This window comes from Pithys albifrons, chromosome 4, assembly GCF_047495875.1.
Source record: "Pithys albifrons albifrons isolate INPA30051 chromosome 4, PitAlb_v1, whole genome shotgun sequence".
In the NCBI taxonomy this organism is placed as follows: Eukaryota; Metazoa; Chordata; class Aves; order Passeriformes; family Thamnophilidae; genus Pithys; species Pithys albifrons.
Genome location: NC_092461.1, coordinates 4,632,740 through 4,648,355, shown reverse-complemented (window position 1 = coordinate 4,648,355; position 15,616 = coordinate 4,632,740). Strand labels below are relative to the sequence as shown.

General features: G+C 42.7%; 1 protein-coding gene across 1 annotated transcript in view; it reads right to left on the bottom strand.

Annotated features, from left to right (window-relative positions):
• The window catches only part of NEDD9 (neural precursor cell expressed, developmentally down-regulated 9), a 99,522-nt gene extending 89,052 nt beyond the window's left edge, over positions 1–10,470 (bottom strand). The window contains exon 1 of the mRNA XM_071553260.1: positions 10,298–10,470. The gene's annotated coding sequence lies outside the window, so the exon portion shown is untranslated. The remainder of the gene's footprint in view (positions 1–10,297) is intronic.
• Between the last annotated feature and the right edge of the window lie 5,146 nt (positions 10,471–15,616).

Below are 15,616 nucleotides of genomic sequence, written 5' to 3'. Positions count from 1 at the left end.
ACTTTGACTTCTTAGGAGGCTGGAAGAACTTTGACTTTACAACCATTTTTACCCCAGATTAATTTCCCAAATGGAATAAACATTGCAGTCAGAAGAAGGACTTGTGATCTTAGTATGGTCGTGTCTATAATGGGGCCTTCCCTATGACCAGACTTTAGATGGGGTAATTTTTATAATATATTCATTTTCACAGCTATGATAGAGCCAAAGGATTGAGTAGGTTTAAGGACTGGGGTCCTACATACCTTCTTTTCATGCAATGGCATTGACCACATGTTTGTTCTGCTTCATGGGACAGATTTAGAAAAGCTTGTTTTGATAAACTGTTTGCTTGCTTGGCTTGGCATTCCCAAACACTGTGTCAACTTTCCACAGAGCTGTCTGGGGTTGGTCAGTTGGGGAATTCAGCTCAGCAGTGCTCAGCCAGCAAGTGGCACGACCCAAGGAGAAGATAATTTCCTTTTCTTTTTTTTTTCCCCGAGTAATTACACAAGAATTGCAAAGCTGCTTTCCAAAAGTTGGAAAAGAGGGTCTGAAGAGGATCTGAATTTTTTGTTGGGTGTTTGGGAGTTGAGATGTGATGTTAATTGTGGTAATTGTGATGGTGATGGTAATTGTAATACTTTCCTTTGGGTGGGAGGTGTTTCTAGATTTGTGGCTGCATCTGCAGCACAAGCTACAGTTCTTTGTGTGGCTGCTGCCAGCAACTTAGAAAGCAAGTTTTGGGGAGTCTGCTCTCATATCAGCAAGAGGAGAGGAGGAAAACATGCAGAGAGAAAGTTAGAAGTGAGACCTGAATACTCAGGGACCAATCTGTACCAAAAGATTTCCAAAGTACAAAAGACAAGTGTCTTGGCTGCCTGGAGGATCTTTACATCTCATTCCATCTCTCTTGATCATCACTCTCCTATTTTAATATTTTCTGTCCTGAGCTCCATTGTGTAGATTCACTGGTGGTGAGTACCTGGAGGTGGCTTAATAAACATAGGAAGAAGGAAGTGATTGGTCACTATAAAACTAAGTAAAATAAAATGGAAATACAGACAGTGAAAGCCAGAAACTAAACACCACAGAAAAGAGAGGGAAGGCTGCTAGGGGTAGTTCACACTTACTAGTAGGCTGGCACATTTGCTAAGGGAAAACAAGTAAGATTTGGGCACGTGGCATCTCTTCAGACCTGTGCACTTGAAAGCTTGTCTGTTGTTTTCTAAATTGCAGTTTGCCTAATGCAAGGTATTGCTTTTCTGAGGCCTCCATGTCATTTGCATCCCTATAGTACTGTGGCTCTGCCTGTCACCGGGATGCTGACAGAGAGGTTGTTTTGCAGGCATTTGCTAATGGAGGGTGGATTCCAGAGGGATTCTGGTTTGGGCATTGTTTTATTTGTGGAAGCAAAAAAGCTGAAGACTGAAGAAAATAAGTGAAATGAAAAGGAAATGAAATCTTATTCTAATTTCCAACCTAAACATATTACTAACCAAGATAAACACATTTTCAGTGCGTGGGATTGACACTGTCTTTCAACTTCGGTCACTTGCTGTCTTCAGCTGTATTTCCCCCTTGGGGATGTTTTGGGGCAGCAGTCAGACCCTTTTCCACCCTTCTTCACTCAGGTTCAGCTTCTCACCCATCTGTGTTACCACTTCAAGAGGTCTCAGGTGGCTGTTGGGAGCAGCAATCCCACCCTTCATCCTTTGCCACTTTCTGGGCATTTGCCCAGCTGGAAGCAGAGCTGACCATTGCCCTCTCCCCCCATGTTGTTATTTTTAACCCAGATTGGACTCTTGATTTGCTTCACCCTGTGGCCTCCTGCTTCTGCCAACAGAAACAGACTGGGAAATCACAGAATTAACCTCAGTTTCTTCAGGCTTCCCAAAGCCCTTCTCAGCCTGGGCAGCTCATCCCCATGTGCTGGAAGTATCTCCCTGGTAACATGGAAAGTGGCATCAACCTTTTTCACTGCTGTGTCACATGATGACAGGCTCACATTGCCTTTGTTGTGGACTTGGGAAGAAGCCTGGCACAATATACCTAAGGCTTCATTGAAGTTTTTGGGTACATTCACAAATTCTAAGATGTGCTAGTGGTCAGGTATTTTTCTCCTCAGCTTTTCTTATGTTTTTCACTATGAATTTCACCCAGTCTCTTGGTATTGTCTTCAGGATCATTCCACTCATGATAGCCAAGAAGGAAAATATATTCCAAATAAATAACTTGTGCTATCACAAAGTTGGGGGAATACAACTCTAAATTGGAAAATGCACCAGAATCGTATTTCTGCATGGACTTTCTGTATTTTGACTATCACTGCACTGACCTTGATAGGCTTCAAGCATAATCCACCACCCCAAACTCTGTTGAAGTCAAGTGAGTTTGTTCCCACTCCTGTTGATTGTGCAGGTGTGCATTATATGCAGCTATATCTGGAGTAGTTGGTCTCTCTTAGTGGTCAGGAAGAGAGTAAATGTGTTTGGGCACTAATCAGTCTGACCTATTTTAGCTTTCTGCCTAAGTATGTGGACTTAGGTCTTTTCATGGAGCATAATTGAGTTGCCAATAATGAGTTCAGGTTTGGATATCTACCTCAGCTGATGTGTGCCCTCCAACTTTCCACTTACTTCATGTGGCTCTCAACCAGGTCTTGGCAGGTCAGCATTTAGTCACGACAACTCATGTCATTATAATGACAATCATCTTTGAGTTCTTGCCTCAGAGGATCCTTAACTAAGTGCATATAGCGCTATTAGAGAGAAGGTCCACAGTTTATTATATTTAACTGCCCTGTATGTGATGAAGAAATATTCAGTGATGACTGATACTGTTTCTGTACCTTTAATGGCAAACAACAGTTTCCAGTATAAGACTCTCAGAATACTTCATGTAGGAAAAGGGCCTTTTGAGCTCACCTAGCCCAACCTCTTGCTCAAAGCAGGGCCAGCTATGGGATCAGCCCAGGTCACTCGGGGCTTTGTCCAGCTGATCTTGAAAACCTCCAATGATGGAGACATACGGTCTCTCTGAGCAACCTGCTCTGCTGCTTTGGCTGTCCTTGGGGAAAATTACTTTCCTCATATCGGGTCAGAAACTTCCTTGGTTTTAGGTACAGTTTTTTGTCTCATCCTCCTATTATGCAGCACCTCTGGGGAGCCTGTCTCAGACTTCATGGCAACCTTCTCATTGGTACTGTATCACCCCCATTGCTTCTCCAGGTTGAATGACTTCTGGTCCCTCAGCCTCTCTTCACAGGTTGGATGCTCTAGCTGTGACCATCATGGTGGCCCTGTGCTGTGCTCACCTTAGGCTATCAGTGTCTTTCCTGTATTGATGGAGGAGTAGGACAGGTGAAAGTGGACATGGTGTCTTGCTATGTTCTAATGAGCACAGAGCAAAGGGGAATAACCACTTCACCACATCTGCTGGCCATGCTCCTGCCAGTGCAGCCCAGGACTGTGCCGCTGCTGTTGCTGCCAGTGTGTGTTGCTGGCACATGTGTAACCAGCTCTGCCAGTGCTCCTGTATCCCTTCCAGTAGCCAGTTGCTCCCCATCCTGTACCTATTCATTTAGTAGGGTTTTGACAGAAGCTTTCTATGACTGAGAGCTGTGGTAAGAAGTAGCAGTCACTCATTCATTATCATTAAGTCATGCATTTAGTATAGCTACAAAAAAATCAAAAGGCTGTTGGTATTTGTTGGGATTCTTCACTAAAGCAAAATTCCCACTGGGATTCATTATTTAGCTGAATCCTGATATGAAATAGAAGCATGTATCTGGTGTGTGAACTCTCAACAGCTCACATAAAATGAACAGTTAGTTCTGTTTGTGGGAGATGCTGGTGCTGTTTGGAATGAAAGCCATGAAGTTCTGGGTGCTCAGAACAGGCTTTTTATTTTCATTTTAGCACTTGGTGTGCACAGTGTTCACCCACTGCTGAATTCACCCCTGTGAAACAGGAATGAGTTTCACTGACTGTTTAAAAGGGAGAAGCCATGGTGCAGAAACCCAGACACATCTGACCTAATTTTAATTGTCAGAAAGTTAGACATGCAGTCCCAGGCTAGGAATCCAGCCCTTCTAGAAAGAGAGAAATGGGTCCCTCCAGGGTTTCCTGGATTTCACTTCTTCCCTACTTGTTTTCAGGGTGAGAAATAGCCTGTCTGTTTTCACTGATGCTGGCAGAACCTGAACAGTCAGTCTAAATTATTAGTATTTAAGTGAGACTTGGGGATAAATTCCTGGTTAAAGCTAAGACTTGGCATTACAGTTTAAGTGGTACTTCCCCAGACTAGTCACAGAGAACTGGGAGTGCTTCTAGGTTTTCTTCCAAATTAAACAAAGCCTTCAGACCATCCCTTATGTTGCCTGAATTATGCCATGGAGATGGGGGAGGGGGTGCTGAGAGAGATGGCAAAAAGACTATTCTCTTCTTTCTCACTCCCACCTTTGGCAGGACTTTTGCCTTCCATTGGTGTTGATGTGGATTTATTGCTACTGGAGAGGAGAACAGTGGATTGAACTTGGTGTTTCCATTCCCATCTCCTTGCATCTGGGGATGATTCTGGCAGAGGGGACAGAAACTGCCCTCTGCTCCTGTTGAAAAGGGACCTAAATTATTTTGCTGTGGAAAATGTTGCCTTTTGGCTGCCAGAGTGTTTGGAGGTATTCCAAGTTATTTCAGTAAGAGTGGCACTGAAATATCCTTAATTTTCTCTTCTGTATCAGGATCTTGACTACTAATTTTAGTGTCACAGTCATACAGCTAAACCACTTGTTTTCTTCAACACCTCTGCAGACACCTGGATGGAACCCAACTGCCTGGTGAGTTTTAGTGGGGGGTGGAAGGTTTTGGTTTTGTGCAGTTCTTGAGAGAGAAGGTGAACCCTTGTGCTGGAGAAAAAGAAAAAAACAGCACAAAGAAAAAGCAAAAAGCCCCCCCCGGGACACAAACCAACCAGTCTGTGGGAATTCTGGCTGGCTTACACTGTTCACAGGTTTGAGTAAGAGATCATTTCAAAGGAAAGAAGTTTAAAACTGAAAACAAACTGATTGCTTTTTCCTATGTATTGGAGAGCTCTCTTGCACAACCAGCTCACGCTAAGGAGAAATGCTGAGGGTCCCTGTCTCAGGGACTGTCCCAGTCCTTCCTCAGAGGTGCCCCAGTTCTTTGGTTATAAGACTTGTGCAGTAACCTAAATGACAGCTAGTCTCAATTAAGATTTAGTTTGGAGGCTAAAAGCTATCCAATGATTTAGTCTCTGGAGTTAAGGAAAACAAAACCTTACCGACGGCTGGATAAAATTCACATTCCTTTCAATTGTGATCATCCTACATCAAGGAAATGTTTGAAATGTTGGCAGTCTCCTGTGATATGCCTGTGAAAGTTATTATATTTCTTTAAGTAATTGAAGAAAAAAGAACCAAGAGCTACAGCACAAATGTCTTATATAAATCTTCATTTTTACAAAAATAGTTTGATTGATGTCAGGTCCCAGTGGGTGACCTTTAAAAGAGACCACATCAAATGGAGGGGCAGAGCTGCAGCTCTCCACCCCCACACTGGCTCTTCTCCTCCTCACTTCTCCTCACCAGAGTGCCTCTAGACAGCTATGTCATCTGTAGCCATAAAATAAATTGAAGAATGTCTGTCTCACTAAAGGCAAGAAAGGAGCCCTTTTCTCATCTCTGTTGAAGTGGGCCATGTCCCTATCAGGGCTGTAAAGTGAACTGTGTTAACTGCATGGGGGCTTAAATGACTGTCAAATGTCCTCCTTGTCCTCCCTCACCTCATATCAAGTCATTTGTGTTAAGAAGGACTTACTTGTGAGGTCTCGGCAAGGCGTGACAGGAGTCCTAGTCCTGTGCCACCTTTATTTGCTGTTTAATTACTGTGGGGACAGCAAAATTGGCTACTCCTGCCTTTCAACATCAAACTGTTAATCCCAGAGGAAGCAGAATGTTTGATTTTCAGAGGGGCTTTCTGAAGCACAGCTCCTTGGAGGAAATACATGTGGGGATAGTTCATCAGAGATGCTTCTTACCCTCATGAGTGTTTATGGAGTTCAGCCCAGCATTGAGGGTGTGCAGCTCATAAGATCTCTTGGCTGATATCAGAATCAGATTTCAGGGGTTAAAACACACAATTATTGTGATAGAAAAGTCTGCACAGGTGTTTTCTTTTGTTTCTTCAACAACAGTGGTCTGTTTGGTTGCAGCTTAGAAAAAGAAAATATTTTCTGTACTGCTTTGAATCGGAAAGGGGAGTAGAAACAATCAGTGCTATCATTACACAAGGGTGTCTTATTTTTAGAAAGACATACAAGATTAATGTAGGGCAAGATATAGTCCTGTTGGAGATACTTAGAGATGCTGTCTTGGCAAAGGAGTTTATCTCTTCAGATAGACATGGCTCTGGTGGAACAAAGTACTACTCAGAGGGAGGTGAAGTGTAGTGAAAGTGAATGTTTCCTTGTGGCCGAGGAGCAAAGAGAGGGTTAGGGATGTGAGTGCTTCATGGTCACCTACTCCCCTATGGCCCAGTTCCTGCATCAGACCGTCATATTGCCTGACTCAACACATCACGTGAAGCTTGTGAAGAAGGCACATGCTGGTGCCCATTAGCCAAGGCAGCATCTCAACCTATGAACATTAATCACAGAGGTAATTTCTTTCACTTCAGATGATTTTGTAAAGTGAGATTCCTTTTCCCTTCTTTAATTCTTTCCATGACCACATGAAGAAATATCCTCTTCTCAAGTGTTCAGTCATTAGTACTCCTTGTCACCATCTAGAAGAGCCTTTTGGTTCCTTTCTTGTGTCAGAAAACCAGTGGGAGGAAGTCAACAGATTGACAAGCTATCTTAGAAGTCTCACCAAGCTTAGACTGCTCTGCTTTAAGCATCCATAAAAGGATACAAAATCCTTTGGAGTTTTCCATGCTAGTGCTTAATGCATGGATAGTACAGTCATTTCTGTGAGAACAAGTAAGGTCCAGAAACCAAGATTAGGCTTTCTCTGAAAGATAAGTAGATCATAGAATCACAGAATGGTTTGGGTTGGAAGGGACCTTAAAGATCATTTAGATCTAACCCCCCTGCCTTGGTCAGGGAACTTGTGATGCAGTAAAAGGCACCTGTTAGGATGCCCTTTGGGGCAGGGAGTCCAGTGTAGGAAGATCTTGATCAGTAACTGGGCAGAGGGAAGAGCACAAATATATATCTGGGTTTCATCCCAATTTGCTCCTTACCTCAGGGAAGGTGTCCAGGCAATATATTGAGAGGCTTTCCAACAAGAATACAGTGTGGATCAATTATGGGGCATTTTGCCCTTCCAGCTTTTTTTTTTTTGTCCTGCCATGTAGGCACAGCCTACATGTTTTAAGTTTTAAGTCAGAGGGATCACAGAGATTGACTGAGGGCCATTAGTTTTTGCCCTGTTTTATACTGACCTACCTAAAACTTCCATGAATCTGATTAGAGTTTTGTTTTTTTTTCTCTTCTGATTGAGGAGAACTGTTGGTTTGGTCTTGGGCAGGATGTCTGAGGGTCAGAGCACAACCCACTACATATTCCAAACCAAGTAATGGTATATGTTACACCCCTTGTTGTACCACTCACAGGGAGAGAACAGTCTCTGCTTTTCAGGCTGTTCCCCAGATGCTGTTAAGTGTTTTAAGCATTTGATATTCATGACATGCTCTTTGATTAGCATTTGATTCATTCAAAGTGTTTTCCCACTGAGCAGCAAGAACAGTAGCTTCAATTCTTGAAAGTAGAACTTTACAATTTCTTTAAAATGCCAGTATTTGCTTAAAATATGCTTCTTCTGATAAAATGCCTGCCACTAAGCTCGTATGGTAAAGCACTTGGAGCATGCTTGTCTTTGAAAGAGAAAATTTATGAGAGAAAGCTAATGTAAATGACCTATTTTTTAAAAAATAGCAAGCTGTAAGCTGCAAACAAAGATATTCTGAGTAGTTTGGGAATCTTAACTGTCATCATCAATTAGCCCACCTTGATTACTGGGGACAAACTCTCAAGGAGCAGAGCACAGTCCTAAGTTTGGGTGTAGAAGAACAGGCTAGATATAAAGTGCAGCACTGGAGGGGATTACTAACAGCAGTTGGTTACATTTTTGTGTAATAACCCCTTCGAGTTTGTACTCTGTGGGAAACCATGCAGATCAAAATTCATAGTGAAGAGGTAATGAGAAAATATCACTTTTAGGGAAAGGGTAGGCAGGATGATTGGTAGAAGGAATTCATGGGGGGACTGTTCAGAGGGTGATGGAGAATGCTGTACCTTTCCCAAACCACTTCACCCTCCCTCATCCCCCTTTCTGCTTGAAAAACCAGATTCCTCCTTCCCCACTTGCACTCCTTGCACTTTATCTGTCACAGGCCTGAATTTTGAATGCTCCTGCTGTGAGGTGGTGTGACCCACCCGCCTTCAAAGTTTGGTCCCCACATGTTCATTTATCTCTGCTATCCAGGTGCAGGCTGTCTCTCTCAGCCACAGTGGGTCCCTGCCTCTTCCTAGTGGGAAGGTCAAAGCTCTTTCCAAGAGCCAGTGTGGCTTGTCTGATGAGACACAAGTTGCTGTTATCAGTCTTGTTTTGTTTTCCTGAGAAACAGACAAAGAATTTTATGTTCCAGTCACTTAGCCTTAGAACAACATGCCAATGCCCATCCTTGATTAAGCTTTGCCTACTGTTTAGATGATGCTTTTACCTGTAAATGTAACTGGTTTTAAACTGACCTTGTGAAGCAGCATTGCTCCAGAGGAAGAAGCCTCAGCACTGAGCTGGACTTTCATTCTGTTATTTCCTGGCTTAGGGAAGGCTGTTGTATCTGCAGCTGGTGCATATGGACTTCAGTGACCTACAGGGAGGTTGCTGAGGTTGCTTTTAATGAGATTTGGCTGCTACACAGGTGTCTCCAGCCTTCTCTTGGCTAAGTATGGACAGGGGAGTATGTTCAGTGCAGTAAAAATTCACGTGCTGTTGCAACTTTCTTAGCTGAACTTTACAAACGTTTTATCCAAGTGCATTTTTCAGCCCAGGAAATGGTGGCTGCAGATAGCCCAAAAGAGGGCAGAACAATGCATTTTCTGCTTAGAGTACACAACGTGACCCAAATCATATCCTTTTGTCATATCCTGTCACACCCTGGATGGTGTAACTCAAAGAGGCTGGGCTGGGGCAGGTCACCACATAGTACTGAATACTCGTGCTCTGTCTTTGTACAGTCACAGATCAGCTGGGAACAGCTGCAGAAAGTGAAAGAGAGGGGCAGGTACAGCTGACACAGCTTTGTAGTTGTTATTCAAATCATGTGCACAGATGATTTCTTTACTAAAACATTTATTTTTTTGCTTCAGAAATCAAGTGCCACTAGCATTAGGAAACAGCTTGCCCAGCACCACAGACTAGCAAGGAGCAATCATGTTATAGTCCTCCAATTATGTTACATTCCTCCCTCACTATGAATTGCCTAAATATAGAAAAGTTTTGATGTAAATTTAGCCACGTGAAAATATGCAGGATAGAAAGTCTCAGGATTGACTGAGGCAGATCATGGTGAAATCTGTACAAGCAAAGAATGATCTCTTTTGTCTTTAAAATTCAAATGATATTTGAACATTCTCACATATTAAACCTCTGTTTAGAGAACTCCCAGTATATCCTGATGCTTCCTGGACTGACTGAAGTGTATTTTACTGTAAATTCAATGCTTAAAAAGAAACTAAGAAACTTCCTATCTGATAAACATAATTGGTGATATAATTAATGATATGTTTGGTAATGCATAACCTAGAATAAGGATGGGTTTTCTCCAGAAGAGTTTACAATGTATTTCCTCTTGGCAAACAGCAGGTACTTGGGTTTTGACCCCTTCTCAAACAGGAGTGGCAACTCTGCAAATAAATTCACTGCTATCAGCCACCTTCTTAATTTGCATTTGGAAATGAGGCAGAACTTCTCTGATTACTCATTAAATGCATCTTCATTAAACAACTTAACATGATCCAAGGAAGTAAATTGCAATGGTCAGTAGTCACACAGAACAAAATTATTTCAAGAAAAAGAAAGCCCAAGAGAGTAAGACAGCAATTAATTTGGCGTTTAACAAGCACAGACCTCAACTGGTAGGGTTGTTAAAAAAAAATCAAGGCCACTGCATATCTAAATGAAGAGGGACCAAATTGTTTATAGGCTTGCAGGTTCAGGCTCAGCAATTAGACAGCAGCACCTCTCCAAAACACCAGCAATCACAACAGAGAGGTTTTGCCAGGCACCACTTACCTTGCCAGGTGCTCTTCACTTGCCCTTCTCATCAAGTTTCCCATGTCCTTGGCAATGTTAAGGTAGTCCAAGGAAACCACATCTGCTCACTGGCTTGACAGGGAAGGCTTGGTTGTAGGAGCACATTTTTACTCTGTCGCCCCTCTTATTTTGCAAAAGAGAGAAACCACAGATGTTTTTCTTCCGGTTTTAGTTATTTCCTCTCTCCTTGGCAAACCTTGTTTTTGACAGGGTCTCTCAGATATTTGAGCTGAGTGCTCCTTGAATCAGAGAATCCACAGGGAGAGTTCAGTGGTCATCTGTGACTGTCTTGTAGTCACCAGATTTGGTGGAGCTACGATGGGTAATAATTTTGTTTTATTGTGATGAAGTCCCAGTTCCTGAGGATTTTTCTAACCTTGCTGCAGTGCTGAAGTCAGATTGAGGGAAGGGAAAATCTAATCAACTCAGGAGAAAGGCATCAATGTCCATCATGAAAATAATATTGAGTAACTGATCTCTCTGTATTGGTCAGTACTGAGGAGTCTTTAAACTCTCCTGAAAGGGGAAGAGAGGGTTTTATGGGAACTGATAAAGTGGTGCTGTGAGACAGTAAAAAAAGAAGTTACACAAATTTGTTTGTCAAGACAAGATCTAAAGAGCTCTGTCAGTGAGTGGGGAAAAATGAGCCAGACCTGTGAGGTCAAAAATTATGGGCAGGGGAGAAATGGGACACATGAAGGTCTGACAGGCAGTAAAGCTGAAATTATCAAGAGCAGAAGAGGTGAGAAAGGCTCATTTGTTGCACTTCAGCTTCTTCGTGACTTCAGTGTGGTACTTGCTGAAGCAAGGGGGAAGGTATTAGAAAAGATAACCTAACTAATTTCTTTGTGCCTCACAACTACAAAGAAGCCTCTTAATGTGTCTCCAGGTCTTTTCTGTGCCAAAAGCAATCAAAGCTGATTGATCAGCCAACTTATGAAGAAAGCATTATTTGCATCTTGCTTGTTAGTCTGAGCTTTCCCCACTCCATAACACACTTTTAACATATTTCTGATCTCTACACTAATCAGATGCTCATCTATGCACAGACAGTTGTTAAATTGCCTGTCATTTTGCTGAAGATCAATCTTTGCGTCAGAGATAGGAGGACTCAGACCAAGCTCTGTGCTCACTGATAGCCAGCAGCTTGTCATGCTGGTCTCCTTCCCAAAACTGTATTTTCCTTGTGCTTCATTATCCAAGCTGACAGCAGGTCTTATCTCTGTGGCTGCTCCATGGGTTCTAATTCACTTTGAGGTGGTGAGATCAGGACTTCAGGCTCACAAAAACCTGTTGCCTGCCTTGCCCTGGTCTGGAGGGCAGCAGCCTGGCTAAAGTACCTGCTCCTGCATTTATAGATATGACCATGTGTACCAAAGTGACTTGTATCAGCTTCAGCCTGGCTACAGAGCCCATTAACTGAGACTTCTACTTTGTGATTGCTGCTGTGGCAGAAGCAGGGCCAGGCATCATGCTCTGACAACAAGGGCTCCTCCTGCTTTTGCCCTTTTCCCTTGTTGGCCAGTGAACCAGACCCTGCAGGCACCTCAGTGCCACTGTGGGCCATTTTTGGAAAGCCTATTTCCCACAGAAATGAACCTTCCTCAACAAAGAAAGGAGCTTGCAGCCATGTATTAGGGCTGCATGTGTGTGTTACTTTCAAAAGAGTGGGGTAGGTAGAAGGCAAAATATGTCCTCAGGCATTTGGAAACCTTAGAAGATCTGTCTAATTAGACTACATCAGGCCTGAACAGGCTGGATTTGTTATTCTGATGAAGTACAAGTATTATTTTCTTAACCTGTGCAGTCCTTAGGGCAAACTGTGACATATTGACAAAAGATGCCTCTTACTGGTGAAAACCACTCATCTCTTCGTAGGCATTTATGACCCTTTTCATCTTAAATTCTGCTGTACTTGGAGTGATTGCTGTTTTCTGTGTCAGTGGAACATTTGCCTGATCCTCAGAAGGTTCATCATAGGTTTGTAAATTCTGTCCTGTAGTTTCAGACAGGAAGGCCCAGCCAGGATGTGGATAGATGCAATTGGTGAAGTCAAATAATAGATATCTTGCAGTAAATGCAAGGCAACAGGACTGAGGGCCCTCCTTCATCCAGAAACAAAAGGTTAACTTCAGATGAAAAGGGATACCTGAATGCTTTTGCTTCAGTGTGTTGAGTATAAAAATGTAATTACTGGGGTTTTCCCATTTCTTTCAAGTTGAGGTCCATCCTCAGCTTCTCATTTTCCTCAGCTGGATGAACTGATGCTGTGTGTTCACATTGATGCCAGCTGTGTGTCTTATTTGAAATGGGCATGTAAGTCTGTCTGTTCTTTCATGTATGAAATCCATTATGCTCCAAAATTCTTGGTTTCATAATAGTTCCAGGCTTATTTGATCCAAAGGAAATTTAGCAATCCTTCCTGATGGCCTTCCAAGTTGGTAAAAAACACCAACAAAGTGTTGTTCAAACACCAAAACAGACTCATTTCAGGCAGCTTCAGCTCTTTTCAGGCTGTATCCACATTCCAAACATCAGCTACTGCCACGTTTTGGCTTGCAGAACCTTTTCCTCAGAGGGATTCTTGGTATAAACACCAATGGCTTTACTGTTGAACAGTTTGCTGACTGTTAATTCTTTTACTCTCTCACAGCCTACTTGGCCAAAGTTGTTTCCAAAGGTACTCCACATTTAGAAGAAATCCTTTCCCTGTTCAACACTGCTCCAACAGGTCCATTTATTCTCCCTAATAGTAGCTTGTAACCCCTGCTACAGTCATCTGTAATCATTTTTCCCCAAGTCCAGTGGCCATCTCTTTCTATTTTTCTACATACATTTCTTGCCAAATCATCTTCCCACAGGCCCATGAATCTGTATGTTTATAGCCCCCTTTGATGTAATTAGTGCCTCATAATGCTTACACTCATCAAGTTCTGTCTGAGCTTCAGCCCTCAGAGCTGTCTCTGTATCTGTGCCCCTGTTCCTCAGGAAAAGGTAGTTTTACACAAATTGCTTTTACATAGCACAGTTGTTGCATGAGACGTGACATGAAACAGACTTTCAACAAAATGACACAGCAGGCTCAGGGACTTCTGTAATTGCTCCTTTCCTAATTTCCCTGCCTCTGAACCGTGGTCATCATGGCAGGCAGTGCTGTTTGGCCCCACACCCCCCTGAGCTGAGGTCTGCAGACCCTGAGCTGCTCCTGGAGCTCTGCTCAGCTAATTCAACTTAACAGAGGAAGCTGGTTGTGGCTCCTTTTCTTTTCTCTTTTCTTTTTCTCCCAAAGGGGATTGCTTTGACATAAATTGACCATGAAGTGATGAGGCTTGCAAGCAGGTGAAATACTCAGGGAGAGGTGGATGTGCCACCCCACTGTAAGGTGGTAGGGGTTCACAAAAGTGGTATAGCAGATTAAGGCACTGGACTGAAAGCCAAAAAGCTTGAGACTCTTTTCCCACCTCTGCTGTGGACTGTGGTCTCTGATGAGAAATTCTGGTACCCTTTTAATACTTTCTTTCTCCTCTTCTCCTTGGCATTATCAACTGTAGAGTCTCTTTGTGGCAGGGTTGACTTTCGGCTTACATCTTTTTCATCATCCTTAAAAACTGCTCCCTCTCCCCCTGGCTTTTACATTAGATGGATACATTTAAAGAGATCCTGAGTACAAACCTTGAAAAATGACAACAATAAAGAAGGAACTATTGAGATGTAATTCCTATTATTTAGCACCACACTTTGTGGGTGTCTGCATTTGCATCAGTGTGTATGAGTGAGCTCTTGGGGACACCTTCCTTTAGTTTTCTAAAAAAACTTTTATTTTAGACAGGTCTGTGCTTAGGGCTTTGTGTCTGACTCCACTAAAAAGCCTTTTTCTATTTCATTGGAACAATAGTTTGCATTAAAAGTATCCCAGATGTAGAGATACTGAAACCAGATACAAACTGTCTCCCTCTTATTTCAATGCATGGAGTTCATTTCTTTGCTGAGGATTTGAAGCTGACTTGGAGCATCAGCAGATACCAAAAAATAAGCCCATCCACTGAGTTTCAACTGGGACCATGTCAAAATTATGTGAAATGGTCTCATGGCATTTACAACTGAGGCTGTAATTGCTCAAAATTGTGCTCAGGGCATTAGAGATCTGCTAGAAGATTCATGACCCAGAAGGAGCCTTTTAGAGTAAATCTGGTCCCACATCTGGTTTGACATCGCAGTCTGAAAATGGGTACAATTCAAGGAGTTTTGTGTCTTGCCAGGAAGACTGTAGCACAAAACACTTGAAAGTTTTTTTCACCCAGTAGAAAACAGAATATCCCAGATTTCTGTTGGTTTGGATGCTGAATAAAGTAGTGGCTGTAAGGGAAAAGACAACAGTGGCTTCTGGGTGTGTTTTACAAAACTGAAATTCATGTCCAAGAGGTGGATTCTGGGCTTGATCTAAGTAGTCGTGTTACATGACCTGCAGCTGGGTTATGAAAGGGCAGATCAAATCCTGATGCACCTCAGTGCCAGGGTAGGCTAAACACAGGAGCAGTTTGCATGAAGCAGTGCCAATGGTGCACAACAATCTCCACTGGACTGGGCAGCTGCTGCATCTCACAAATGGGACAGCTCTGGGATTGATGGGAAGGAAAGGTTTGGGACAAGCTGAGCCATTGCAACTGGCCTGATAGATCCAATTCAGTCCTGATTCACATCTCACCTTTGGCATGCTTGCAGTCAAAAGAAATAATAGAAATAAATTACTATAAAATGAGAGACTGGGATCAGCTTCATAATTTATAGTCACTGGCACTTTCCATTCCCATTTTTTTTACTGCTTTCTAACTGAAAGCATCTGAGGCAGGACTTTCTCTCAGGACAGGTACCTTATTGCACTAAATTGTTTCCGGGATACTTTATTTATCTGTGCTAAGGTTAGATTGCTATACACCACTTAAGTAAATAAGAAGAAACCCAAGGACTATCTTTAGCTACTGCTAACTGTTCTCCCTAAAATAATGAAATATGTAACTGGCATTGTTTGAGCAAGAGTTTATTATGTTGTTCCAGTATTTTTTTAGTGTAGTAAAGTACTTGTTCTTTTTCTGGGTACTAGGACAAACAGCCAAGGCTGACCCTGAGGCATCACCAAAGTTGACTCTGTGGATGACTGAGCCCTGCAGAAGGTGATGTGTGTACATTGTTCTGACAAGACAAGGGCGAGAAGGGTGGTTGGGAGGCCTTTTTGGGGAGAAGCATCAGAGAGTAGCAAAATCCATTCATACTGGAACAGATGCAGAGACAGGTCATTAG